Here is an 8371-nt window from a genome sequence, read left to right on the forward strand (position 1 = left end):
TAAATGAAAATATCGATATTTCATGTAATTGAGCTTTATTTATTTGTTGAAAAACCTGCCTTCCATTATTGGGCGAGTTTACATAGCTATAAATGTCCTTAGATACATGATTTTTGTTGATAAGGAAGGTTTGATCCCGGCAAATAGTTTACAACCACCCGAAAGGGTCCATTTTATGATATAAATGAAAATATTAACATTTTATGTAATTGAGTTATATGTGTTTGTATTAAAATCTGTATTTCCCTATTGGCCGGGTTTAAACAGCTATAACTGTCATTAGATCAATGATTTCTGTTGATAACAAAATTTTAATCCCGGCAAATAGGGGATAACTGTCCGAGATGGCCCATTTAGTGATATAAATGAAAATATCGACATTTTATGTAATTGAGCTTTATTTGTTTGTTGAAAAACCTGTCTTCCCCTATTGACCGAGTTTACATGGCTATAATTGTCCTTAGATAAATGATTTCTGTTGATAACTAAGGTTTGATCCCGGCAAATAGTTAAAAAACACCCGAAAGGGTCCATTTTATGATATAAATGAAAATATTGGTATTTTATGTGATTGAGTTATATGTGTTTGTATAAAAATCTGTATTCCCCTATTGGCCGGGTTTAGATAGCTATAACTGTCATCTGATGAATGATTTCTGTTGATAACAAGATTTTTATCCCGCCAAATAGTTAAAAAACACCCGAAAGGGTCCATTTTATGATGTAATGAAAATATTGATATTTTATGTAATTGAGTTATATGTGTTTGTAAAAAAACCTTTGTTATCCATTTGGTCGGGTTTAGATAGCTATAACTGTCATTACATAAATGATTTATGTTGGTAACGAAGTTTTGACCAAGAGAAATAGGGGATAACTGTCCGAGAAGGCCCATTTTGTGATATGAATGAAAATATCGATATTTCATGTAATTGAGTTATATATGTTTGTAGAAAAAGCTTTCTTCCCCTATTGGCAGGGTTTAAATAGCTATCACTGTTATTAGATAAATGGTTCCTGTTGACAACGAAGGTTTGGACCCGTCCAATAAGGGATAGCTGCCCGAAATTGCCCATTTTGTGATATAAATGAAAATATCGATAATTTATGTTATTGAGTTATATTTGTTTGTTGAAAAACCTGTCTTCCCCCATTGGCCGAGTTTACATAGCTATAATTGTCCTTAGATAAATGATTTGTGTTGATAACAAAATTTTGATCCCGGCAAATAGGGGATAACTGTCCGAGATGGCCCATTTTGTGATATAAATGAAAATATCGATATTTTATGTTATTGAGTTTGTTGAAAAACCTATCTTCGCCTATATGCCGGGTTTATATAGCTATAATTGTCCTTAGATAAAAGATTTCTGTTTGCAATAAAAATTTGAGACCGGCAAAAAGGGGATAACTGTCCGAGAGGCCCCATTTTGTGATGTAAATGAAAATATCGATATTTTATGTGATTGAGCTTTATTTGTTTGTTGAAAAACCTGTCTTCCCCTATTGACCGAGTTTACATGGCTATAATTGTCCTTAGATAAATGATTTCTGTTGATAACTAAGGTTTGATCCCGGCAAATAGTTAAAAACCACCCGAAAGGGTCCATTTTATGATATAAATGAAAATATTGATATTTTATGTGATTGAGTTATATGTGTTTGTATAAAAATCTGTATTCCCCTATTGGCCGGGTTTAGATAGCTATAACTGTCATCTGATGAATGATTTCTGTTGATAACAAGATTTTTATCCCGCCAAATAGGGGATAACTGTCCTTGAGGGCCCATTTTGTGATGTAAATGAAAATATCGATATTTTATGTAATTGAGCTTTATTTGTTTGTTGAAAAACCTGTCTTCCCCTATTGACCGAGTTTACAGGGCTATAATTGTCCTTAGATAAATGATTTCTGTTGATAACTAAGGTTTGATCCCGGCAAATAGTTAAAAACCACCTGAAAGGGTCCATTTTATGATATAAATGAAAATATTGATATTTTATGTGATTGAGTTATATGTGTTTGTATAAAAATCTGTATTCCCCTATTGGCCGGGTTTAGATAGCTATAACTGTCATCTGATGAATGATTTCTGTTGATAACAAGATTTTTATCCCGCCAAATAGGGGATAACTGTCCTTGAGGGCCCATTTTGTGATGTAAATGAAAATATCGATATTTTATGTAATTGAGCTTTATTTGTTTGTCAAAAAACCTGTCTTCCCCAATTGGGCGAGTTTACATAGCTATAATTGTCCTTAGATAAATGATTTCTGTTGATAAGGAAGGTTTGATCCCGGCAAATAGTTTACAATTACCCGAAAGGGTCCATTTTATGATATAAATGAAAATATTGATATTTTATGTAATTGAGTTATATGTGTTTGTATAAAAATCTGTATTTCCCTATTGGCCGGGTTTAGATAGCTATAACTGTCCTTAGAAAAATGATTTCTGTTGATAACAAAATTTTTATCCCGGCAAATAGGAGATAACTGTCCGAAATGGCTGATTTTGGGATATAAAAGAAAATATCGAAATTTTATGTAATTGAGTTATATATGTTTGTTGAAAAACCTCTCTTCCGCTATTTGCGGGGTTTATATATGTATAACAGTCTTAAGACAAATGATATCTGTTGACAGAGAATTTTTGAGCCTCGCCAATAGGGGATAACTGTCCGAAAGGGCCCATTTTGTGAGATGAATGAAAATATCGATATTTTATGTAATTGAGTTATATGTATTTGTAGAAAAATTTGTATTCCCCTATTGGCCGGGTGTAGATAGCTTTAATTGTCATTAGATAAATGATTTCTGTTGATAACGAAATTTTGATCCCGGCAAATAGTTTACAACCACCCGAAAGTGTCCATTTTATTATATAAATGAAAATATTGATATTTTATGTAATTGGGTTATATTTGTTTGTTGAAAAACCTGTCTTCCCCTATTGGCCGGGTTTAGATAGCTATAACTGTCATTAGATCAATGATTTAATCTGTTGATAACAAAATTTTGATCCCGGCAAATAGGGGATAATTGTCCGAAATGGCCCATTTTGTGATGTAAATGAAAATATCGATATTTCATGTAATTGAGCTTTATTTATTTGTTGAAAAACCTGCCTTCCATTATTGGGCGAGTTTACATAGCTATAAATGTCCTTAGATACATGATTTTTGTTGATAAGGAAGGTTTGATCCCGGCAAATAGTTTACAACCACCCGAAAGGGTCCATTTTATGATATAAATGAAAATATTAACATTTTATGTAATTGAGTTATATGTGTTTGTATTAAAATCTGTATTTCCCTATTGGCCGGGTTTAAACAGCTATAACTGTCATTAGATCAATGATTTCTGTTGATAACAAAATTTTAATCCCGGCAAATAGGGGATAACTGTCCGAGATGGCCCATTTAGTGATATAAATGAAAATATCGACATTTTATGTAATTGAGCTTTATTTGTTTGTTGAAAAACCTGTCTTCCCCTATTGACCGAGTTTACATGGCTATAATTGTCCTTAGATAAATGATTTCTGTTGATAACTAAGGTTTGATCCCGGCAAATAGTTAAAAAACACCCGAAAGGGTCCATTTTATGATATAAATGAAAATATTGGTATTTTATGTGATTGAGTTATATGTGTTTGTATAAAAATCTGTATTCCCCTATTGGCCGGGTTTAGATAGCTATAACTGTCATCTGATGAATGATTTCTGTTGATAACAAGATTTTTATCCCGCCAAATAGTTAAAAAACACCCGAAAGGGTCCATTTTATGATGTAATGAAAATATTGATATTTTATGTAATTGAGTTATATGTGTTTGTAAAAAAACCTTTGTTATCCTATTTGGTCGGGTTTAGATAGCTATAACTGTCATTACATAAATGATTTATGTTGATAACGAAGTTTTGAGCAAGAGAAATAGGGGATAACTGTCCGAGAAGGCCCATTTTGTGATATGAATGAAAATATCGATATTTCATGTAATTGAGTTATATATGTTTGTAGAAAAAGCTTTCTTCCCCTATTGGCAGGGTTTAAATAGCTATCACTGTTATTAGATAAATGGTTCCTGTTGACAACGAAGGTTTGGACCCGTCCAATAAGGGATAGCTGCCCGAAATTGCCCATTTTGTGATATAAATGAAAATATCGATAATTTATGTTATTGAGTTATATTTGTTTGTTGAAAAACCTGTCTTCCCCCATTGGCCGAGTTTACATAGCTATAATTGTCCTTAGATAAATGATTTGTGTTGATAACAAAATTTTGATCCCGGCAAATAGGGGATAACTGTCCGAGATGGCCCATTTTGTGATATAAATGAAAATATCGATATTTTATGTTATTGAGTTTGTTGAAAAACCTATCTTCGCCTATATGCCGGGTTTATATAGCTATAATTGTCCTTAGATAAAAGATTTCTGTTTGCAATAAAAATTTGAGACCGGCAAAAAGGGGATAACTGTCCGAGAGGCCCCATTTTGTGATGTAAATGAAAATATCGATATTTTATGTGATTGAGCTTTATTTGTTTGTTGAAAAACCTGTCTTCCCCTATTGACCGAGTTTACATGGCTATAATTGTCCTTAGATAAATGATTTCTGTTGATAACTAAGGTTTGATCCCGGCAAATAGTTAAAAACCACCCGAAAGGGTCCATTTTATGATATAAATGAAAATATTGATATTTTATGTGATTGAGTTATATGTGTTTGTATAAAAATCTGTATTCCCCTATTGGCCGGGTTTAGATAGCTATAACTGTCATCTGATGAATGATTTCTGTTGATAACAAGATTTTTATCCCGCCAAATAGGGGATAACTGTCCTTGAGGGCCCATTTTGTGATGTAAATGAAAATATCGATATTTTATGTAATTGAGCTTTATTTGTTTGTTGAAAAACCTGTCTTCCCCTATTGACCGAGTTTACAGGGCTATAATTGTCCTTAGATAAATGATTTCTGTTGATAACTAAGGTTTGATCCCGGCAAATAGTTAAAAACCACCTGAAAGGGTCCATTTTATGATATAAATGAAAATATTGATATTTTATGTGATTGAGTTATATGTGTTTGTATAAAAATCTGTATTCCCCTATTGGCCGGGTTTAGATAGCTATAACTGTCATCTGATGAATGATTTCTGTTGATAACAAGATTTTTATCCCGCCAAATAGGGGATAACTGTCCTTGAGGGCCCATTTTGTGATGTAAATGAAAATATCGATATTTTATGTAATTGAGCTTTATTTGTTTGTCAAAAAACCTGTCTTCCCCAATTGGGCGAGTTTACATAGCTATAATTGTCCTTAGATAAATGATTTCTGTTGATAAGGAAGGTTTGATCCCGGCAAATAGTTTACAATTACCCGAAAGGGTCCATTTTATGATATAAATGAAAATATTGATATTTTATGTAATTGAGTTATATGTGTTTGTATAAAAATCTGTATTTCCCTATTGGCCGGGTTTAGATAGCTATAACTGTCCTTAGAAAAATGATTTCTGTTGATAACAAAATTTTTATCCCGGCAAATAGGAGATAACTGTCCGAAATGGCTGATTTTGGGATATAAAAGAAAATATCGAAATTTTATGTAATTGAGTTATATATGTTTGTTGAAAAACCTCTCTTCCGCTATTTGCGGGGTTTATATATGTATAACAGTCTTAAGACAAATGATATCTGTTGACAGAGAATTTTTGAGCCTCGCCAATAGGGGATAACTGTCCGAAAGGGCCCATTTTGTGAGATGAATGAAAATATCGATATTTTATGTAATTGAGTTATATGTATTTGTAGAAAAATTTGTATTCCCCTATTGGCCGGGTGTAGATAGCTTTAATTGTCATTAGATAAATGATTTCTGTTGATAACGAAATTTTGATCCCGGCAAATAGTTTACAACCACCCGAAAGTGTCCATTTTATTATATAAATGAAAATATTGATATTTTATGTAATTGGGTTATATTTGTTTGTTGAAAAACCTGTCTTCCCCTATTGGCCGGGTTTAGATAGCTATAACTGTCATTAGATCAATGATTTAATCTGTTGATAACAAAATTTTGATCCCGGCAAATAGGGGATAATTGTCCGAAATGGCCCATTTTGTGATGTAAATGAAAATATCGATATTTCATGTAATTGAGCTTTATTTATTTGTTGAAAAACCTGCCTTCCATTATTGGGCGAGTTTACATAGCTATAAATGTCCTTAGATACATGATTTTTGTTGATAAGGAAGGTTTGATCCCGGCAAATAGTTTACAACCACCCGAAAGGGTCCATTTTATGATATAAATGAAAATATTAACATTTTATGTAATTGAGTTATATGTGTTTGTATTAAAATCTGTATTTCCCTATTGGCCGGGTTTAAACAGCTATAACTGTCATTAGATCAATGATTTCTGTTGATAACAAAATTTTAATCCCGGCAAATAGGGGATAACTGTCCGAGATGGCCCATTTAGTGATATAAATGAAAATATCGACATTTTATGTAATTGAGCTTTATTTGTTTGTTGAAAAACCTGTCTTCCCCTATTGACCGAGTTTACATGGCTATAATTGTCCTTAGATAAATGATTTCTGTTGATAACTAAGGTTTGATCCCGGCAAATAGTTAAAAAACACCCGAAAGGGTCCATTTCATGATATAAATGAAAATATTGGTATTTTATGTGATTGAGTTATATGTGTTTGTATAAAAATCTGTATTCCCCTATTGGCCGGGTTTAGATAGCTATAACTGTCATCTGATGAATGATTTCTGTTGATAACAAGATTTTTATCCCGCCAAATAGTTAAAAAACACCCGAAAGGGTCCATTTTATGATGTAATGAAAATATTGATATTTTATGTAATTGAGTTATATGTGTTTGTAAAAAAACCTTTGTTACCCTATTGGTCGGGTTTAGATAGCTATAACTGTCATTACATAAATGATTTATGTTGATAACGAAGTTTTGAGCAAGAGAAATAGGGGATAACTGTCCGAGAAGGCCCATTTTGTGATATGAATGAAAATATCGATATTTCATGTAATTGAGTTATATATGTTTGTAGAAAAAGCTTTCTTCCCCTATTGGCAGGGTTTAAATAGCTATCACTGTTATTAGATAAATGGTTCCTGTTGACAACGAAGGTTTGGACCCGTCCAATAAGGGATAGCTGCCCGAAATTGCCCATTTTGTGATATAAATGAAAATATCGATAATTTATGTTATTGAGTTATATTTGTTTGTTGAAAAACCTGTCTTCCCCCATTGGCCGAGTTTACATAGCTATAATTGTCCTTAGATAAATGATTTGTGTTGATAACAAAATTTTGATCCCGGCAAATAGGGGATAACTGTCCGAGATGGCCCATTTTGTGATATAAATGAAAATATCGATATTTTATGTTATTGAGTTTGTTGAAAAACCTATCTTCGCCTATATGCCGGGTTTATATAGCTATAATTGTCCTTAGATAAAAGATTTCTGTTTGCAATAAAAATTTGAGACCGGCAAAAAGGGGATAACTGTCCGAGAGGCCCCATTTTGTGATGTAAATGAAAATATCGATATTTTATGTGATTGAGCTTTATTTGTTTGTTGAAAAACCTGTCTTCCCCTATTGACCGAGTTTACATGGCTATAATTGTCCTTAGATAAATGATTTCTGTTGATAACTAAGGTTTGATCCCGGCAAATAGTTAAAAACCACCCGAAAGGGTCCATTTTATGATATAAATGAAAATATTGATATTTTATGTGATTGAGTTATATGTGTTTGTATAAAAATCTGTATTCCCCTATTGGCCGGGTTTAGATAGCTATAACTGTCATCTGATGAATGATTTCTGTTGATAACAAGATTTTTATCCCGCCAAATAGGGGATAACTGTCCTTGAGGGCCCATTTTGTGATGTAAATGAAAATATCGATATTTTATGTAATTGAGCTTTATTTGTTTGTTGAAAAACCTGTCTTCCCCTATTGACCGAGTTTACAGGGCTATAATTGTCCTTAGATAAATGATTTCTGTTGATAACTAAGGTTTGATCCCGGCAAATAGTTAAAAACCACCTGAAAGGGTCCATTTTATGATATAAATGAAAATATTGATATTTTATGTGATTGAGTTATATGTGTTTGTATAAAAATCTGTATTCCCCTATTGGCCGGGTTTAGATAGCTATAACTGTCATCTGATGAATGATTTCTGTTGATAACAAGATTTTTATCCCGCCAAATAGGGGATAACTGTCCTTGAGGGCCCATTTTGTGATGTAAATGAAAATATCGATATTTTATGTAATTGAGCTTTATTTGTTTGTCAAAAAACCTGTCTTCCCCAA

This window comes from Diadema antillarum, unplaced genomic scaffold, assembly GCF_040938485.1.
Source record: "Diadema antillarum isolate AM-2024a unplaced genomic scaffold, OU_Dant_1.0 seq00000006_RagTag, whole genome shotgun sequence".
Taxonomy (NCBI): domain Eukaryota; kingdom Metazoa; phylum Echinodermata; class Echinoidea; order Diadematoida; family Diadematidae; genus Diadema; species Diadema antillarum.